Below are 19,946 nucleotides of genomic sequence, written 5' to 3' on the forward strand. Positions count from 1 at the left end.
GTCTTTGGGTTTCTGAGGATGGCTGCTATTTTTCTGTCTGTTTTGAAGGCAGTCTTGATGTGGTGTCTGTATAGTATCTTACTAATTTTGTCTGTAGTGCCTCTTATGTAGGGCAGGACAGCTGTTCCATGGGTCTGTTCATCTTCTGGGTCTCTATTATGTCTCAGTGTGTTTTTGTGGATCGTTGGTGATTTTGCTTTTGTGGAAGCCGTTGGCTGTCAATATTTTAGTCAGGGTGCATAGTTCAGTCTTAATGTGTGTCTTGTCTGCCAGGCGTTTGTTTCTAGTAATTAGTGTTTTAGCCACGGAGTTTATCTGTGCTGGGTGGTGGTGGGATTGGGCGTTGAGGTAGCGGTTGGTGTGTGTTTTCTTCTGGTATATGGTGTGTCCTAGTGACGTGGGAAAATACCCGAACAAAGCTGAAGGCCATACATGTAAGTACCCGCGAAAACTTAAGAAAACTATATATATATATATATATACATATATATATATATATATATATATATATATATATATGTATATGTATATGTATATGTATATGTATATGTATATGTATATGTATATGTATATGTATATGTATATGTATATGTATATGTATGTGTATGTGTATGTGTATGTATATATATATCTATATTTTCTGTCTCACCTGTAGCCATGAGGTGAGAGTCCAAATGTCCAAAGGAAAAAACATGAACAGACAATATCAGGAACAACAGAGTTAACTTTCCTTTGACTGAATTCGTCGTTGGCAATTTTCCCAGAAGCTGTCTGCAAATTCTGATAACGAGCAGAACTATAAATCAGAGACGAACGGCAAACAGAATACTTTGTCCAAACTGCAGACGCAAATTAACAAGTTTGACCCGAATGGGAATTCAAAGCTAACACGCCTCCTTATATTCCCTGAGGGGCGTGTCAGTCTCTTTCCTCAGTCCCTGATTCGACGTCTCCTTCCAGTTTGTGCTTGACGTTTCTGCTTACGTCTGTTCCTTGCATCAAACCAACATTCTTCGGTTTGATCTTCATCCAAGGACTCTGGCACGTTCTCCTGATTATCTGCCGACACAGGTATAACTAATGAGGAAGGTCCTGGAGAGGATGAGGATTCCGAAATTTCCAGCAAAGCAGGTTCAAACCCCAATGCCCTATCTTCCTCTTCCTCTTGGCTCACGTCTGTATCTCCCATCAAAGCAGGCTCAAATCCCAATGCCAAATCTTCTGCATCACTTAAGCCTGTGTCTTCTGACATAGCAGGCTCAAACCTCCTAGTCACAACACTATCCCTCACCGCAGGGCCCTTCCCCTGAGTCTGACGATCCGGATGCGGTTTCGATGAAAATTGTGCATGAAACATCCGGATAAGGTCTGGGGTGTGAACTGTGGAAGCATCCTCCAAGGAAAAAACCTCTGATCCATTCTCCAGCCTCCTGACAAAGTACTGAAATTGTCCTTTCAGCCAGCGAGAATCCTGAATGCTGACCACCGTATCATCAACAGCAGGATCATCACTGGGTACAGATGGAGAAACCGTACCAGCAGGAGAACGGAGAGTACACGATGGGGTGTCAGGAACCAGAAGGGAATGGTGGAAGACAGGATGAATGTGCATGGAGCGTGGTAGGGTGAGCCGATAAGCAATGGGATTGATGACCGCCTCAATAGGGAAGGGACCAATGAAGCGATGATCCAACTTCTTAACTGGACGATCAACCCAGAGATGCTTTGTGGGCAACCACACCCTGTCCCCCACAGCCAGCGGAGGCGTCACCCGATGCGAACAATCCGCGAACCTTTTATAGTCCGCCTTAGCCCGTTCCAATTGTTGGGAAATCAATTGGTGCACTGAATGTAGTTCAGATAAAAAGTCTCGTGTTTCTGGAACCGGGGAATCCAAGATTGACAAGGGGAAAAACCTCGGATGGTAACCCACATTTGCATAAAAAGGCGTCATGTGAGTGGAGGTGTGCTGAGAATTGTTAAAGTTAAACTCCGCCAAGGGGAGATAGGTCACCCAATCGTTCTGTTGATGGTTGACAAAACATCTGAGGTATTGGGCGAAGATGCCAATTACTTTCTCAGTCCCGCCATCGGTCTCCAGATGGTGCGCCGACGCCAAACATACTTGCACCCGTAATGCAGTCATTAGGCTCTTCCAGAATTGAGAAGTAAACTGGACACCACGATCCGAAACTACTCCGTCCGGTAGGCCATGCAAACGGAATACATGTTGCAGAAATAATTGGGCAGTAACACGAGCCGATGGTAACTTCCGACAGGTGATAAAGTGGGCCATCTTGGTTAGCATATCAACCACCACAAGTACCGTCATATAACCCGACGAAGAGGGCAAATGTGTTTAAAGGTCCATGGAGATTGCCCCCCATGGTCAGTTCAGAGATGGTAGTGGTTGAAGGAGACCAGGAGGCACACTCGATGTGGCTTTCGATTGCCGACACAGTACACAGGAGGCGACATAGGCGAAGACATCATGCAGGACTCGAGGCCACCAAAAAGTCCTTGTGACCAGATGAAGGGTTTTAAAGAACCCAAAATGGCCCGCAGCTGGGTTGTCATGACATTGAGTCATGATGAGGGCTCTAAGTGTTCTGGTGGGCACGTACAATCGTCCCCGATATCATAGTAAACCCTCCTCCAGAGTCCATGGGGAGTCAGGTCCAATTTCCCCCATTCTTTGCTGTGACCAATCGTCTAAGTCAGTGATCCCCAACCTTTTTTACACCGCGGCCCGGTATCCCCAACCTTTTTATGGCGCGGCCCGGTACCGGCATTAGCTGGGCGCCGCCATCTTTTTGATGAAAAAGTGCTTCTGGTGACCTCACCGGAAGCACTTTTTCATCAAAAGATGGCGGCGCATGCTTCGTGAGCTTTTCCGGGTAGAAATGGCTTTCTACCCGGAAAAGCTCACGAGCGCTACGCCGCCATCTTTTGATGAAAAGTGCTTCTGGTGAGCTTTCTACCCGAAAAGCTCACTGGAAGCACTTTTTCATCAAAAAGATGGCGGCGCCAGCAAGCCAGCGGTTCGGTAGGACTTGTTCCACGGACCGGTACCGGTCCGCGGACCGGTGGTTGGGGACCCCTGGTCTAAGTGCTGTGCCTCTCGTACCCGAGCCCTTAAATCCACCGGTTCCTGGATAACGGCCAAAGATTCCGGTGGCAGTACCATACGTGGAGGAAGGGGGTCCTCAGGACAAAGATAATCCGGTTTATGGAACAGATCATCTGCTCTCCGATTTTGACCACTGGGAATGTAAGTGACCAAAAAGTTGAACCTAGGAAAGAACAACGACCACCGGATCTGTCAGTTCAACTTCCTAGCAGTGGTCAAGTGCTCCAGATTACGATGATCCGTCCGAACCTCCACCTTATGCCGAGCCCCCTCAAGGTGATGTCGCCAGGTCTCAAACACAGCCTTGATAGCCAGCAACTCTTTTTCCCAGATTGTATAATTGCGCTCGGAAGTAGTAAGTTTCCGTGAACAATATGCGCATGGAAAAAGAGGTGCGCCACCCGCTGGGGCTTGTAACAAAACCACCCCAATGGCCACGTTGGATGCATCCATCTCTACCACAAACAGATGGTGGGGATCAGGATGCCTCAAGATTGGTTCTGCAATGAAGGCTTTCTTGATGGCCTCAAAGGCCTGTTGCTGCGGGGCCCCCTACTGGAACGGAACCTTCTTGCGAAGGAGCTGGGTGATGGGATCCGTCAGCTTGGCAAAACCCGGGAAGAATGATCTGTAATAATTAGCGAACCCCAAGAGACATTGCACGTCTTTCACTCGACGAGGGGGTTCCCAACTACACAAAGCCTCTACTTTCCGCGGGTCCATGGCAATGTCTTCGGGAGAGATGATATGCCCCAAGAACTCTATGGAAGTCTGGAAAAAGAGGCATTTCTCCAGTTTCGCATAGAGTTTATGCTCCCGAAGATGTTGTAATACCTGGCAGACTTGGCGAAGGTGGCTTTCCCTGGAATTAGAATAGATTAAAATGTTGTCCAGGTACACCACCACGAACCGATCAAGCATGTCCCGTAATATATCATTCATCAAATGCTGGAAGACCGTGGGGGCGTTGGTTAACCCAAATGGCATCACGGTATATTCAAAGTGGCCGTATCGAGTACCAAACACCATCTTCCGTTCGTCTCCTTTGCGCATACGCACCAGGTTGTAGGCCCCTCGAAGATCGAGCTTGGTGAAAATAGTGGCCTCCGTCAACCACTCCATCAGCTCTGGAATGAGCGGCAAAGGATAACTATTCTTCACCGTAATGGCATTCAACCTGCGGTAGTCACAACACAAACATAAATCTCCCCTCTTCTTTTTTACAAAAAGAACAGGAGCGGAAAGAGGAGACGACGATGGCCGGATAAACCCCTGGGCCAAGTTTTTTTCCAAAAACTCGCGAAGAGCGGCCAATTCGAGCTCAGATATAGAATACAGACGATCCTTGGGTAGCGGAGCATTGGGCAGTAGGTCCACAGGACAGTCATAGGGTCGATGTGGGGGAAACCGATCCGCCTCCTTCTCGCTAAAAACATCTGAAAATTCAGATAGTTCAGGAGGTACAGAGATGGCGGGGGCAGTGATGTCTTGACCAGCACAAGTGTGTCGTAGATGGTCCACACACTGGAGACTCGGGAACAAAATGGCATTCTGTGCCCATGCCACCTGAGGATCGTGTAACCGTAGCCAAGCCATTCCGAGAATCAAGGGGAGATGGAGGTCTGATGTGATGTAAAAACTAATTGCCTCCTCATGGTCCCCAATGACCAGGCGTAACGGCTGAGTAGCAAAACGAATAGGCCCAGCCCGCAGTTCCCACCCATCAATTGTTTCCACCTTAATGGGAGGCTCCACTGCAACCAAGGGAATGTCAAAATGTGTTGCAAAAGCCCGGTCCATAAAATTGTTCGTAGCCCCCGAATCCACTAACGCAACTGCAGGAATTCCCTCCGACCGGGACTGCAAGCAAACCCGTGTGTCCAAAAGCAAATGTCGGGGAGGACCAGAGTTCACCTCCGCTACTTCGGGTGGTTGTTTGATACGTGTCTGGCTTAGAGTTTCCCCGAGACCAGACCGACCTTGTTTCCCTGACTGTACAAAATTAGATTCGGGCACTGGCTTTCATGCCCCCCGTCGTTTACCAGGACAGGAACATGCAAAATGTCCAGACCCCCCACAATACAGACACAAGCCTCCCTGGAATCTCCACATGCGTTCTTGTGCCATCAAATGAGGGCGGACCACACCCAACTCCATCGGTTCCTCGGTCCTTGCCACGGCACTGTGGCAGACCTGAGGAATTGGTTGCACAGGATGCTGCTGCGGCTTTGAAGGGGAGGGCTGCTCTGGAACTGGGCATCTAGTCTTGCGCCGTTGAAGCCGGGCGTCAATGCGCAAACATTGCACCACCAGAGCATCCAGGGTTAGAGCCGGCTCCATGTGCACCAACTCGTCTTGTATTTCCTCTGCCAGACCATGTTGGAAAGCATCCATTTAGGCTGCCTCATTCCACGCAGAATCCATGCAGAGCAGACGAAACTCTGAAATGAACTCCTGCAATAGGCGTTTCCCCTGGCGAAGTTCCTTTAAGCGTCTGGTGGCGGTCTGAGCTTTTATGGGGTCCTCATACATCGAGCGTAGATGGTGCCAAAAGCCCTGATAGTCCATTAGTAAGGGACTATTTTGCACCAATAAAGGAGCAGCTGAAACCGACAAAAGACTGATAACAAGCCCCACCCGCGCCCGGTCTTCAGGGAAATCTTCTGGCCGCAGAGACATAAATAATTGACACTGCCCCATGAAAGCTGGGAACATTTCAGGCTCTCCAGAGAATTTATCCGTCACAGCTAGCGGGCATTTCCTACAGTGAGGGGCAGTAGGAGCAGCAGGAGCTTGCATCAGCGTAAGATGGTTAACCAGCAGGGTGACTTGTTGCTGCAAAACCTGGTTATCTTTTTTTTTTGAAAACAATTTTATTAGTTTTTAAAGACAAACAAAACAAAAAAAACCAAAAAAAACATCCAGCTTTCTTTCATAAATATACAAACAGTGTGTCGGTTGGTTTACCAGTTTTTGTGTATTCATTTCGTAGTCTCAATTACAGTTACATTACATAATAACTCATATTATCAATCAAAAATTATATACCCTAGCATCACTATTATACAATCATTTGACTATGATTTTATTCATTCATACTTTGCGAGATAACTATAATTTACTTAATTTATTTTATAACAAATCATATAATCATACCAAATCTATCCTGAAGACATTTTATAAATGTGATATCAAATAAAAAAGAAAAAAAAAATCTCTTTATATATTCATTATTATCTAAAATTCTAAATATTCTATTATTGTATTTTATCATCCAACCATTGATAGAAAAGGTCCCAAATTTTATAAAATTGTTTATCCTCTTGTTCTCTAATTTCAAATGTCAATCTACTCATTTCAGCACATTCCAATATTTTCTTAATAATTTCTTCCTGCGATGGTATTTTCTCATTTTTCCAGTTTTTAGCAAATACAATCCTAGCCGCTGTTAATACATTTACAATCAGGTATTTCAAATCTTTATTATATGTATCAGGTAAGATTCCCAATAAAAAGATCTCTGGTTTCAAATCTATGTGTTTCTTTGCCTTTTTTTCCAACCACATGCAAATTTTAGTCCAGTATTTTCTAGCATCCTCGCAAGTCCACCACATATGGTAATATGAGCTAGGTATCTGATGACATTTCCAGCATTTTTCAGATTTATTCTTGAACATTCTTGCTATTCTTGTCGGGGGAAAGTGCCACCTGTAAAACATCTTATACAAATTTTCTTTATAAGCTGTTGACATAGTCATTTTATAATTTTAAGACCACAATTTTTGCCATTTCTCTAAATCAATCCCATATCCAAAATTCTTCCCCCAAGCAATCACAGTTTCTTTGACTTGTTCTTCCTCTAATTTAATTTCCAGTAAATAACCATATAATTTTTTAATCACCTTTTCATCAGTACCTGTCAAGATCTTATCTAAAGCAGTCAATTTATCATAAAATCCCTCTGTTTTAAAATCTTCATCATACCTTGAATGTATTTGCACATATGAAAACCAATTCATCTTTATACCTTGTTCCTCTAAGTTTTGCATCGATTTAAGTTCACCCTTTTCATCCAGTATTTCCCCATATCTAACTGTTTGTTCCTTCTTATAAATTAGAGGATAGGAAAATGCTTCAATGGTCGATAACCAAACTGGAGTTTTCAAATAACATTGTCTTTTGATCTTCTCCCAATTTAACCACAAAGACTCCCATATAACCTGGTTATCTTGTAGCAGTTGATATATCTGCTGCTGCTGCTGCTCTAGCTGTTTTTGTTCCATCTTAGTCAGAAGATGGTGTTAGGGGTTTGGGTCAAAAATGTTCTGTCTCACCTGTAGCCACGAGGTGAGAGTCCAAAAGTCCAAAGGAAAAAACACGAACAGACAATATCAGGAACAACAGAGTTAACTTTCCTTTGGCTGAATTCATCATTGGCAGTTTTCCCAGAAGCTGTCTGCAAATTCTGATAACGAGCAGAACTATAAATCAGAGACGAACGGCAAACAGAATACTTTGTCCAAACTGCAGATGCAAATTAACAAGTTTGACCCGAATGGAGATTCAAAGCTAACACGCCTCCTTATATTCCCTGAGGGGCGTGTCAGTCTCTTTCCTCAGTCCCTGATTCGACGTCTCCTTCCAGTTTGTGCTTGACATTTCTGCTTATGTCTGTTCCTTGCATCAAACCAACATTCTTTGGTTTGATCTTCATCCAAGGACTCTGGCACGTTCTCCTGATTATCTGCCGACACAGGTATAACTAATGAGGAAGGTCCTGGAGAGGATGAGGATTCCGAAACTTCCAGCAAAGCAGGTTCAAACCCCAATGCCCTATCTTCCTCTTCCTCTTGGCTCACGTCTGTATCTTCCATCAAAGCAGGCTCAAATCCCAATGCCAAATCTTCTGCATCACTCGAGCCTGTGTCTTCTGACATAGCAGGCTCAAACCTCCTAGTCACAACATCTATCTATCTATCTATCTATCTATCTATGTATGTATATACGTTTTCGTAGATTTTCACGGGTACAGGTATGTAGGTCTAGGTGTGTTTGGGTCTTTTCCTGTGTACGATTAAGAATATCTTGGCGATGTTTTGGCGAGGTCCCACTCACCATCCTCAGGCTGGTGCTTTTGGCTTCGTGCCAGTTCAAGTAGTGTGTGATTGGAGCTGCCGTCTCTCTATAAATACTGGTGGTGGGGGCTGGTATATGTACACACGCACACACACACACACAAACACACACACACATTTATTGTTATTAGAATGTATAATTTGTCAAATGAATACAAGATGGAAAATATGATCTACGTACCGAAATGAGATTAGAGAGGGACTTGTGTTAAAATATAACAGTGGTACAATTAACAATAAAAGGGGATAAATGTTGGATAATATAACTTAATCTGTTAAACACTATAAATATGATTAATAATATATTATTGGTAGTAAAAAGTGATATTTAGAATATGGACATTGATACAAAATAACTCATTGAAATAGTTAATTAAAGAGAAAAACTGTATATTGAGGTTAAATTTTATAATATTGTTAAATGTATTAAATATGGAAATACTGTCATATTTCTTTTAAAATGTAAGACACCCAGGTGTCATACTGTTCATGCAATGATAAGTTTGTGGAAAATAAAAATAAAAAACCTGTTTTAAAAAAAGAAAAAAGAAAGAAAAAAACATTACATTTCTTGAAGGCATCCACAAACATTTCAAAGTTTGAGCACTATCACCGAATTTTGTATGATGATGAAAGGTTGCTGCTTTCTATTGAGGTGTTTCTTTCTTGCTTGGTTTTGGGAAAGAGGACAAGTTTTGAGAGCTGATAATCACATTCATCTTCAGCCTTTTAAAAGGCTGTTGCTTATTTTAACTAATATTGTGTCTTATGAATATCCCTGGGCAGAAATATTACATTATTCCTTGAAAATGATGTAGTTGATTTCTGATGAGGTTTTCATGCTCCTACAGCAGCAGAAACAGATACATGCTAACCATTTTTTTTCAGATGCAGCCCATTGTGAAAAGTGTCCAGATGACCAGTATTCCAATAAGAAGCGGGATCAGTGTGTCCCCAAAAGTATAAGGTTCTTATCCTATGAAGAATTATTGGGATTCATCCTGGCTTTCTTTGCCATTGCTTTGTTCCTAACCACTGCCTTTATTCTGGGAATCTTCATTAAATACCGAGACACTCCCATAGTCAAAGCCAACAGCCGTGAACTCACCTACGTCCTCCTGGTTTCACTCCTGTTTTCTTTCTCGACCTCCCTTCTATTCATCGGTCGCCCCATGAAAATGACCTGTCTCCTTCGACAAACCATTTTCAGTATTGTTTTCTCTGTTGCCGTATCTTCTTTGCTGGCCAAGACTGTAATGGTGGTGGTGGTGGCCTTCCTGGCTACAAAGCCAGGAAGCAGGATGAGGAAATGGCTGGGGAAGGGTCTGGCCCACTCGATTGTTTTATCCTGCTCTGGTATTCAAGTAGGCATCTGTATGACATGGCTGGGAATCTTTCCCTCGTTCCTAGATTCTGACTTTCATTCCCAGCCAGAACACATCCTGCTGCAGTGCAACGAAGGTTCAGTGACCATGTTCTACACTGCCCTTGGCTACATGGGTTTTCTGGCTGCCATCTGTTTCTTGGTGGCGTTTCTGGCTCGAAATCTTCCAGGGACCTTCAATGAAGCCAAACTGATCATCTTCAGCATGTTGGTTTTTTGTACTGTATGGATCTCCTTTGTCCCCAGCTACCTCAGCACCAAAGGGAAATACATAGTAGCCGTGCAGATCTTCTCCATCCTGGCTTCCATCCTAGGTTTATTGGGTTGTTTTTTTATCCCCAAATGCTACATTATTACCCTGAGACCTGACATGAACACCAAGGAACATCTGATGATGAAAACCCATTAAGGTTCCTTATGTTGGTGTTTATTTTTTTGTTCCGTTTACATGCAGTATAAAAATCACATACCTTGAAGTGATGTTTTATGTATTTTGCTTATCTTTCTTCATTCATCAATGTGAATTTTGAATTATAATAATTGAGTAGTAAAGTTGCTAAAACAAATCATACTATTTGAATTAATCACATCCTTCAATTGTCACAATCTGAATTCATGTTAAATCATAACTATCATCAATGATATTAATAAAATTTCTGAAACCAGGTCAAATAAACTATTACCAGAGATATTCTGTTATGGTTTTAAACTAAATTAAAGACTATGGCTAATAATGTGCGTTTTTGTTGCTACAGTGGTTGGTCTTATTTTTTGGGTGATGTTCTGACTTAAAAAATAACCAGTTAATTTGAAATATATATTTGATTGATCTCTTCCAGCTGGATAATGTAAGACAACTCATAGATAGATAAATGAGTTAGATAGATGGGATAGATTGAGAAAGAGAAAAACAGAGAGACAGCTAACATTCCATATATTAAGAATAGATAAAATATCAGCATGAACATTGGAGCAACTTTAATCTTTTTCTCTGAATAAATTAATGAGAGAAATTGTTATTTTTGACAGTCTTCAATCAAAAGAAAAATATGTACAACTCTGAATGATTTGGGGAAAATCATGTAGACACCCGATGTGACAATAAAGGTATGCTTATGAGTATTAAAATTGGTTCCTGTTTTTATCCATATCCATATCCATTTCCATATACATATAGTGTGTGCATGTCTATGTGTATCTGTGTGTCCTGCCAACTTAGCAATTCAAAAGCATGTCAATGCAAGTAGATAAATATGTGCCAGTTTAGTGGAAAAGAAACAATGTTCCATGCATCTACGGTGTGTAGTCATGCCAGCCACTTGACCACGGAAGCATCTTCAGATAGAGCTGGCTCTTCATTTGTGAATCAAAGGTGAGCACCGCCCTTGGGTTGGTCATGATTGAGAGAGAAATTTTTACCTATATCTACCTAAAGCTTTACCTATAAATATATAAATTTGTTTTTGTGCATGTTTCTTTTCTTTGTCTTTTTGTCAGTCAGTCCTTCAGTGTACTACAGATTAGGAAAGCTGTGTCATAGAACAGGGATGGGATTCAAATTACTTAGCAACCCGTTCTGTGGGTGTGGCCTAATTTTTGGGTGTGGCTTGATGCTCGTGTGACTGGCTGGGCATGGTTTGCTGACCAGGCATGGCTTGGTGGTCATGTGACTGGCTGGGCATGGCTTGTATGTAAATATTATAAATATTTGTGTAAATATTGAATTCTTTATAAAATAAAGAGCAACTTTTATCCAAAATCAGGCAGAGTAGGCAGACAGATTGAGTTGCTCACAGAATCACAGATTCACTTAGAGATCTGTGTTTCTGCCATCTGCTACCTGAATCTGCACTGAATAATAGAAGCTTCAGGCTCAGCTCTGCTTTTAGATTAGCTATAAAGTAAAACATCCAATCATTTCCTGCTTTCTAGCTAATCTAAATCTCCCAGCACATCAAAACGGCTGATGGTCGGGAAAAAAAGAGGAAAAATAGCAAATTAGCAAGCAAGTTTGATGGCATGCATGTCAGGTAAGAAGTGTGTTGGTGGGCGGGGCAGGGTGGGGCCAGCCAATGGCGTGATTTGCCTATTGTCCTTCACCCCTGGTGAGAATAAATTTTGCACGCATGTGTAGACCATTTCCTAAAAACCTCAGCTGTGCCGCCTGGACAGCTGGCAAAGGCTGTGAGAGGGTGCGCGGCATCTGAAAATCCTTCTTTCCTGCTTTTTCAACCTCAACTGTGCCACACAAAGCAGCTGAGCTTGAAAAAGCAGGAAGTAAAAGACAGCCAAGAGCATGGGCAGGAGGCTGGGCGAAACAGAGCAGCAGACACCGAACCAGTTTTGGTGTCTGCTGCTCTTCAGAGCTACCGGTTGTATAGAACCGGGCCGAACCAGTAGCATCCCACCCCTGTCATATATCTCAGTACTACTTTTATCAAACTTTGTCTTGGTAATAATCTCTGAATGCCATTACTTCTGCCTTCTACACTATCTCTCTTTCATTCAGAAAGCATTGGAAAAGCAAAGCCCTCCCAAATGCAATTTCAGTGTATTTTTTTTTCAGCCTCAGCTGGTTATTGGATAAGTCTTGCAGACAAGCCTCCACCATCCATCCATCAGAAAATCTTCCCAAAGCTTGCAGAAAAATGAAACACTAACTTTCTTTCAGCCCCAGCTGGGTACTGGATAAGTCTTGCAGACAAACTATATTACTCATAAGCTTGTTGGTGAAATTCTGAAGTTTATTTCAGCACTTCCAGTCCTGATAGGCAAAAACAGATATCCAGAATAAAGTTAGTGCTAAGAGCAACTGCCTCTCAGCACTTCTTATGCTGTTTCCCCAGCCCCTCCCAGCTAGCCTGACATCCGCCAATTAACACACATCAACACACATCCCCATGCCTCCTCCCCATGCCTATTTCCCAATGCCTAGCCCTGCTTTTGCCTCTTTTGTTCTGCTTGTCTGTTGGCTCTTAATTATGCTAAATCAGGATTCTAGATTGTCTGAATTTTGATTTCTGTCATTGTAGTGTCGAGCCTACCTTAGCCACTTCTAGGTTATCTACAAAGGTGAGAAACATTTCCTCCCTCCAATCGTTTACCAAATCAAAGTGTCCAGAGCCCAGTACTCAACAGAAATGAACTCAACAAGAATGAAGTGGTATATGGTTTCCTGCCTAAGCAGAGGGTTGGGCTAAAGACCTCCAAGGTGCCTTCAAACTCTGCTATTCTATTCTATTCTATTCTAACTTGGTGGTGTCCCATACACACCATGTCCATCAGAAGATTGCCTCACAACCCATCAGGAAAATCCTGCCATTCCTTTACAAGGGTGCTAACTTTCAGTTCCCAATTATATGATGTATGTATGTATGTATGTATGTATGTATGTATGTATGTACAGTTTGACTTAATTTGGATGTTGGATTTCTCTCATTTACTGTGAGAGTAAAAGAGAAGAACAGATGTTTTTGGCTATGAGATCAGATTCAGGTCAGAGCTGAAGAAGCTTCTTGGATGAGAAGTGAAATGTCTTCAGAGAAAAACCAGAAAGTCCAGTTCCCTCTTGAAAAAGCATCTTTGGGAAAACCATGACCTAGATGACTGAGAATGTCCATAGTCATCATCATTAACAACAAATGTTCAACTCATCTAAAAACTAGCTTATGAAAATTTCCCAGGGACAGTCTATCTGCACTGGTTTCAGACAACTTATATATAAGTTCATGATGTGCTTTTAATGCAATTGTTTCAAAGAAGATGAATTCTAAAGATGACTTCCTCAGTCTCACTATAGGTAGTTCTTGTTAGGGATATACACCCTAGCAGAACGTGCAACGGCAGTCTATGCAGGCAGGCAGATATGTGAGATAAACGTTATGCAGTTTACACTCAGTAAAACAGATACATTGTGTTAGTTAAATAGTTTATTCCAGTAAGAGTTATAGCATAGTCAAACAGTCCATATATCATTCACTAGTTCAGTCCGTCCGGGATTATATCAGTTGCAAAGTCCAGTTTCAAAATAGAGGTCAGTAAACTTACATATATCAGTCCAGTAATATATCTCTTCGCAGTTAGAGATATGAAGAAATCAAACCTCCTTTCTTCTTTCCAAAATAGCAGGGAAAACACGCAGTTATCAAACCATCAAACCATCATCGTCAGCAAGCTATCCAGTAAAGCCAGGCAACAGTAACAGTAACAGTAAGCTAGTAAGCTCTCTTGCTCCCTCTTATGGCGATTTACAACTGCACCCAAAATTACATGCTTTACAGTTTAAAGTGACAGACACATTTAAACTAACTATCATAGTTTATATATATTATTTTACCCAAACTACGTTAGGTAACCATGTTATTCTAACATTCTCCCCTTTTGGGTAATATAATATATATATATATATATATATATATATATATATATATATATATATATATATATATATATATATATATATATATATATATTACAACTTTAAACCATAGTTTTCACAATTTTCCTTATATTTTACTGGACCTTGGGCCTTTGTAAATTGATCAGCAATGTTTTCTTCAGTTATACAATATTCCAATCTTATTAAACCATTTTTTACAGATTGTCTTACATTCAAATATCTAAGATCAGTATGCTTAGATCTCGCTTTTTACAGCAATATTTGTAGCCAACTGTATGGCTGCTTGATTGTCCTCATAAACTACAATGGAATCATTAACTGTTATTCCCATATCTAATAACAACTGTTTATACAGAATTAAATCAGTACATAATAAAGATAGACATGAAAATTCTGCTTCCATTGTGGACATACTTATGTGTTGCTGTCTAATTGATCTCCAACCAATCAGTGCTTTTCCTAATAGTATAGCCATACCTGAAGTTGATTTCCTAGTGTTTATGTCTGTTGGGCAAAATTTGCATCAGCATATGCACTTAAAATCAGATCATCTTTTGGCTCCAAATACAATGCATAGTTCATTGTCCTTTTAAGATACCTTAATATACGCTTTACCGCTTGCCAGTGTCGTTCAGTGGGTTCAGCGTTGAATCTTGCCAATTGATTAACGCCATAGCCAATATCTGGCCTTGACCAATTACTAATATACGATAAACTACCAATTAATGATTGATATATAGTCTTATCGAATTTTGAACTTTGAGCATCAGTGCGGCCAAATTCCTGACTCATTGAGTTTTTGCCGGCTTACAAAGTTCCATTTTGTACGTTTTTTAGCAATTGGTAAATTTTATCTTCTTGAGATATCTTATAGCCACCTTGGTTTTATTTATTGTCAATCCTAAATATTGTTTTATCTCTCCTAATTGCTTTAATTTTATCCTCTTACCTAATAATGATATTATTTCAGTAGCTTCATTATTAGTTTTTGTAATTAAGGCAATATCATCTGTAAACAACAATAATAATGACACTGTTCCATTTGTCTCTCTCTTAAATAAACATGGATCAGCTAAACCTGCCTTAAACCCTATATTGTTTAGCTCTTTTACAATATATTGGTTCCATTCGTAATCAGATTGTTTTAATCCATAGAGACTCTTTTTAAGTTTCCAACAGTCATTATTATTTTTATCATCCTTAATACCTTATTGGTTTCTTTTACATATAGTGTGCTGCAATGGTGCATGCAGATAGGCAGTTTCTACATCTAAACGATTTATGATATAGTTCTTTTAGCTGCCCACACTAAAGCTGTTCTCAAGGTTGTTGCCTTTAAACTCGTGCAAATACTTCATCATAATCACATGCAGTTTGATTAAATCCTTGAGCTACCAACCTAGCCTTATGGGTAACAGTCCCATTTTACCTGCTTTTAATTTAAATATCCATTTGCAGCAATGGACTTTTCACCTGGAGGTAATTTAACATTCTCATAAACATCCATTTGTTTTAATGAATTTAGTTCCTTCGCCATCACTTTATGCCAATTTTCTTGATCCTTTGCAGGATACATTTTAAGTTCTTCAACAATATTTGGAACTTTACTAACTTGGCAAACTACACTTGCTTGGTACCTGTCGGGTGGTCTGGTTTCATGTGTAAAACATCTAGGTATTACAGGGCTTACAGGTGGACTTTCATGTACCACCTGTTCCTGGTTATCTATTTCTTCCTGTTCTTCTATTTCTTCCTGTTCTGGTCCTATTTGCTCTTCCAGTACTTCCTCTTTAATTGTATTTTTCTTTTACTGATATGTTCTTTGGTCTTTTGTAGGTTTCTATGATTACATCCTTACTTGAATCTTGCTCCAGTTTTTCCCATCCTACATGTTCCAGGAATTGTGCACTAGCACTACAGTAAACTCTAGATGTACCTTTTTCCTAGAATCTGTATGATTTGTGATTAGATTCATAACCTACAAAGAATAACTTTAGCCCTATGCTGACCCCTATGTCTTAGTTGTGTAGGGATATGCACCCATGCTGGTGTTCCAAATGTGTGCATGTAGCTTAAGTCAGGTTTTCTACCATGCCACCGTGTGAATGGTAATTCACCTGTTGTTGAGTTAACAACATTATTCAATATATGATTACCACACACATTATTGCTTCTCCCCACAAAGTTTCAGGTAATCCTGAATCCGACAAAATAGTACGAGCCATTGCCTGTATTGTTTGGCCTTGTCTTTCTATAAAGGCATTATGTTGTGGCCTATATGGTGCAGACTTTTATGTTCAACACCTGCCATCCTCAGTCTATTTTGGAATTTATAATTTATAAATTCACGCATTATTATCAGTGATAAGAGTTACTAATTTCCTTTTAGTTTTTCTTTCTGCAAATTTTAGCTAATTAATCTAAATTCTGATATGTTTCCGTTTTACTCTTCATTAAATAACAGAAACCATATCTAGAATAGTGATCCATTATACTTAGTATGTAACGAGCACCTCCCACACTTGGTTTTTTTAGACCCATAATATCAGCAAATACAACCTCTAGAGGCTCTTTTTTAGTTTTAAATCCATTAATTCTATTTGCTGGTATTACCTTGCTTTTTTCTTGACTGCAAGCATTGCAGTGCAAATACTTACTGCAAGGCTTCAGTTTTATACCTTTAGACAGTTCAACCGCTTGCTTAAGCATTTTAAAATTTATATGCCTAAACGCTCTGTGTAACAAATGTATGCATTCATCATGAAGTTTAACATTATTATATACTCTGTTAGCTACCTCTGATTGTTTATCATTTAACACATACACCACCTTTAAAGTTGCAGTCATTTTGTTACCTTCCTTTTCTATTATGCAATTTTCTCCCCAAAGGTAATTACATAACCTAGTTTAACCAAAACTCTAACCCAAAGCAAATTAAACTTAAGTTGTGGTACATATAACATTTTTACATTTTCTTTTTATGCAAGAACAATATGCTATACCTTCACCTTTAGCTTTCAGTTTCCAGCCATTAGCTAACAATATCTGTTGTGAAGTCGTGGACATCTTAACAAATCTTTTCTTATCTTTCGTTATGCAGCGATGCTCCACTATCTACAACCCATAAATTATTATTCACAGTTTCATATGTACATGGCTAACTCTAAGCATTTTTCATTCTTTTGATGCCTTTTAGCATTCTGGCTGGGATTGTGGCTTTTTACTTTCTTGCAGAATCTAGCCAAATGTCCTTTTCCTCCACAATTCAAACATTTTCATTGTATAGGCTGTAGAAGATATCTCTTCTTGTGGTTCCCTTCTGAGTTGATCCCTTTCAAGCCTTCTCTTGGCTTCTTCAATTAATCTGCCAGTAATGTCAGTTAATGTGGGAGGTTATTCTTTTGGCAGAACTTCAAGTGAAGTTACATAGTCGCTCATAGCTCTCATCTAACGAAGACAAAATTATATAAACTTGATGTAGTTCTGTGAAGATAAGTTCTTTTCATGCAGTTCCCTGAAAAATTCTCTTCATAGAGTTTATATGAGTCAGCATGTCTCCATTCTTTGAAGATGTGTTCTGAACAGCTTCCGTGTAAGATTTATATGTGCTCCTACACTGTCTCGAACATAAATCTTCTTTAAATTCTCCCAACATTTCGCAGCTGTTTCTTCTCCACTAATATGGACAAGCTGCTGGTCACAGAGTGTCAGGGGGTCCTATTATACAGAGAGCTTGCTCATTCTTCAGTTTATATTCTTGTATTTTCTAAGCATCATCCTCATCCTCCGGATCCCAATCATCTACTTTCTGTGGGTTTTGAATTATACCCCACAAACCTTCTGAGTAGAAGTAGGCTGCATTTATATAGACCATGAAATATAGTTTGTTCCATCCAGCTTGATATTAAAGACAAACTTGGGTTTTAGTTCCTTATACCATAAAAAGCATGCCAACCCAACAGCAAATCATGACCTTCTAATGTCAACAATCTAGTCTTTCTTAATGTTATCCATTCCTTAACCCACATCAAACTTGCAGCTTGATAGTACAATTCCCAATTGGGCAGACCAAAACCTCCTCTAATTCTAGCATCTTGCAAAGCTTTAGCTATTCTCGCTTTCTTACCTTGCCATATATACTTCAACATAACTTTTTATTTAAATCATCAAAATAGTCTTTTCCTGAGCCTAATTGGTATTGTTTGAAAGAGAAATAGGATTCTAGGTAAAATATTCATCTTAACTGTTGAAATTTCTCCTATTAATGACAATTGCAAGTTTTCCCCATTTCTTCAAGTCTATAGCTATCTGTTGTTTAAGTTTAATATAATTATTCTCTTTTAATGTGCTACATCTTGCTGTCAAATGTATCCCCAGATACTTAACCTTATTCAGTAATCTTGAATTTTCAGCAGGTCTGCCAGTTCTTCTCTTTTGTCTCAGTAGCATGTTCTTTTGTCAAAATCTTTGTTTTGTCTTTATTTATTTTCAAACCAGCCACCTCACCATATATCTCTATCTTTTCCAATAACTTTGGAGCTGTTTCTAACGGATCTTCCAAAATAAAGACTAAGTCACAGCAAAGAGCTTGCAATTTAAATTCTTCCTTTTTAATTTTCATTCCTTTTATGCTTTTATCATCTCTAATATTTCTATTCAACACTTCCAAAGTCAATACAAATAGCAAAGGAGATAGGGGACATCCTTGTCTTGTGCCTTCCTTATATTAATAAAATCTGTAAGTTCTCCCTCCATCATTACCTTTGCTGTCTGTTTATTGTATATGGCTTCTATTGCTTGGACAAATTTTCTGGCAAAAACCCATCTGTTCCAATAGTAATAACATAAATCTCCAGTTCACGTTGTCAAATGCCTTTGAGCATCTAGAAATATCAAAGCCATTTGCTTTTCACAGGATGTGCCTCATAATATTCCAAAGTATCCAAGATTACTCTCATATTATCTCTAATTTGTCTCTTTGGCAGAAATCCATTTTGATCTGGGTGAATAAAATTATTTAAGTATTTTTTAAGTCTTTCTGCTAAAATTGAAGCAAAATTTTATAGTCTGCATTTAATAGAGAAATAGTCTATAGTTCTTAATTTGCAGTGGATCAGCCTCTTCTTTAGAATAAGTGTAATATAAGCCTCTGACCATGTTTTAGGGTATCATCTTTTGACATAGTTTTTATTCATAACTTCAAGCAATGGAATGCTTAATGATTCTTGAAATGTTTTATAGAATTCTGCCAGAAGCCCATCTGGACCCGGGTGCTTTCCCATTATTTTGTTTCTAAGTGAGTAAAGGTAAGGGGAAGGGGACTAAACAGTGAGGATAAAATACAAGAGATCTCACTCACTCTAAAGTATTTATTCAATCCACTTTATTAATATTTAACTATTGTTAATAAATAAATAAAATGTATGAATAAATAAGTTACTGAATTCCACAGTCCCAGGGTAATCATTTTGAAAGCAGGCAGAACCCATCCAGGCAAGATTAATTATGGAACTGGAGGAGGAATTTGGGAGTTGAAGTGCCCAACCTTAAAGCTATCAATTGAAGCCCTCTGCTCTAAAGCAAATTGAGATGAGCAATAATGACTCTGCCTTTCTCAAGGTGAGGAATAGAGAAATGAAATCATTCTAGAAAAAACATTGAGCAGTGTAAAATCAATCACCAGAATCCTGACATGCTGAGTTACCTTTTTTGTTGGTGTTGAGGTTTTGAATGAAAATTGTACAACTGACCTCAGATTCCAGACATTATTCCAGTAATCCAATAGTCTCCTTGGTTTGGTAGTAATGGAACCATTCCTTTCTTCTATTATCACCTTAAATGGACATTTCCATTAGCATACTGGCACAGGAATTTGAGACAGAAGCTGAAGCAGAAAAA

The 19,946-nt window shown here is 39.8% G+C and overlaps 1 long non-coding RNA gene across 1 annotated transcript in view; it reads left to right on the top strand.

Moving 5' to 3' along the window:
* The window catches only part of LOC148131849 (uncharacterized), a 387,282-nt gene extending 373,581 nt beyond the window's left edge, over positions 1 to 13,701 (top strand). Inside the window, exon 3 of the long non-coding RNA XR_015747430.1 lies at positions 13,681 to 13,701. This is a non-coding gene — a long non-coding RNA (uncharacterized LOC148131849). The remainder of the gene's footprint in view (positions 1 to 13,680) is intronic.
* The last annotated feature ends 6,245 nt before the right edge of the window (positions 13,702 to 19,946 follow it).

Source organism: Notechis scutatus, chromosome 2 (assembly GCF_049901735.1).
Source record: "Notechis scutatus isolate UNSWTSFEM ecotype Mainland chromosome 2, rNotScu1.2, whole genome shotgun sequence".
In the NCBI taxonomy this organism is placed as follows: domain Eukaryota; kingdom Metazoa; phylum Chordata; class Lepidosauria; order Squamata; family Elapidae; genus Notechis; species Notechis scutatus.